The 1,830-nt window shown below is 43.0% G+C and overlaps 1 pseudogene; it reads left to right on the plus strand.

The window, feature by feature from the left end:
* Positions 1–946: 946 nt before the first annotated feature.
* On the plus strand, positions 947–1,507 carry LOC145519022 (butyrophilin subfamily 1 member A1 pseudogene; annotated as a pseudogene).
* Positions 1,508–1,830: the final 323 nt, after the last annotated feature.

Genomic DNA, 1,830 nt, shown 5'->3' on the forward strand with positions numbered 1-1,830 from the left:
AGGAAACTCCAAAGCATACATAACATGAATTCCATAGATAACTCAATATGATAAGAAATAATAATGTGTATGAAATGCTAAATTTTAGCAGACTTTTTGATTGTGTCTTACATTCTATATAAAGTGGTGTTCATTGGCTAAAATCTGAGGAAACTAATGTGATCAACAAGTAATTTTGTCAGAAACACCACGTCCCCTATTTTCTCTCAAACACTGCTGCTGCTAAGTCGCTTCAGTCGTGTCCGACTCTGTGCGACCCCATAGACGGCAGCCCACCAGGCTCCGCCGTCCCCGGGATTCTCCAGGCAAGAATACTGGAGTGGGTTGCCATTGCTTTCTCCAGTGCATGAGAGGGAAAAGTGAAAGTGAAGTCGCTCAGACGTGTCCGACTCTTAGCGACCCCATGGACTGTAGCCTACCAGGCTCCTCCATCCATGGGATTTCCCAGGCAAGAGTGCTGGAGTGGGGTGCCATTGCCTTCTCCATCAAACACTGCAAATAGAGTCTATTTATCCTGCAGAAATGTCAACTTAGAGGACATAGGGATGGGTCACTTCTCAAGTCAGATATAATTTAGAAGAATGTTTAAAAAAAATAGTTTAACTTATGAAAGGGTATTTTCTTTGATTGCTATTATTCTTGAATTGATCCTAGGGCGTTTATACTCATAGTGTTGTGGACAGACAGGCAGCTTTGTTTTTCAGATGGTAGGTTCTCATGTTCACTTGTTCCTTGTAGATTGGAGGAAAGAAGAATTCAAAACTGGTGAGTATGCGATGATCCATGATGGACCTTGCTCTTTGTGGGACAGTCTGGAGGAATGCTGTGTGGAAGTGAGCTGATCTACCCAGGGTCAGAGGAGTCCTCACAGAGTGAGAACCCTCTGGCCCAGGCCTACTGAGACCCTTCCCAGAAACATGATGGTCTACTTGTCTTTGCAGTAAATATGACCCTGGATGCAGAAACAGCTCATCCTGCCCTCCTCCTGTCTGAAGAAGGGAGACGAGTTTCCTGGCAAGAAAGGTGTCAAGATCTTCCCAGCTCCCCACAGAGATTCAGCTCCATTCCCTGTGTGCTGGGTCAATTGCACATCATCTCAGGGAGATACTTCTGGGAAGTAGAGGTTGGGGATGCCTGTTCCTGGGACCTGGGAGTTTGTAGGGATAATGTAACAAGAAAGGGGAGGGTCACAATGTCCCCACAGAATGGTTTCTGGGCCATTAGGTTCTATGAGGGGGAATATTGGGCCCTCACCTCCCCAGAAACCTGTCTTACTCTAAGAGAAAATCCCTTTATTGTGGGGGCATTTCTGGATTATGAGGCTGGAGATGTATCTTTCTATAATATGACAGATGGATCCCACATCTTCACCTTTCCCCAGAACACATTCTATGGTGGCCTAAGACCACTTTTCAGACTTTGGTCCTCTGAGTCAGGCCCCCTGACCATCTGTCCAGGTGAAGGAGAATGTGCTGATGTTGTAATTCATATGCCTACCCCTCCATGAGAAATGATTACCTTGATCCCCAATTAAAATCACAATTCTCCCCCAATGAGATACAAATAGATATTTTTCTTATTCCTTACTGGTTCATTCTCAAGATGAAGCTCTGGACAAGACTGATGATTGTCTCATATCAATTCTCCCTTCTTCTTTATTTCTTTATCCTTCTTAATTTATCCTTCTTAAATAAATCTCCTTTATTTATCCTTATTATTATACTTTCCTATGACAGCTAATATAATATAATATAAATATTAGATTTCCTTACCTCCTCTACTGAAAGTGAATAAATGATGATGCTGTATATCAGCTGAATTGTAAGGATG

This window comes from Giraffa tippelskirchi, chromosome 8 (assembly GCF_054371585.1).
Source record: "Giraffa tippelskirchi isolate mGirTip1 chromosome 8, T2T-mGirTip1v1.2.pri, whole genome shotgun sequence".
Classification (NCBI taxonomy): Eukaryota; Metazoa; Chordata; class Mammalia; order Artiodactyla; family Giraffidae; genus Giraffa; species Giraffa tippelskirchi.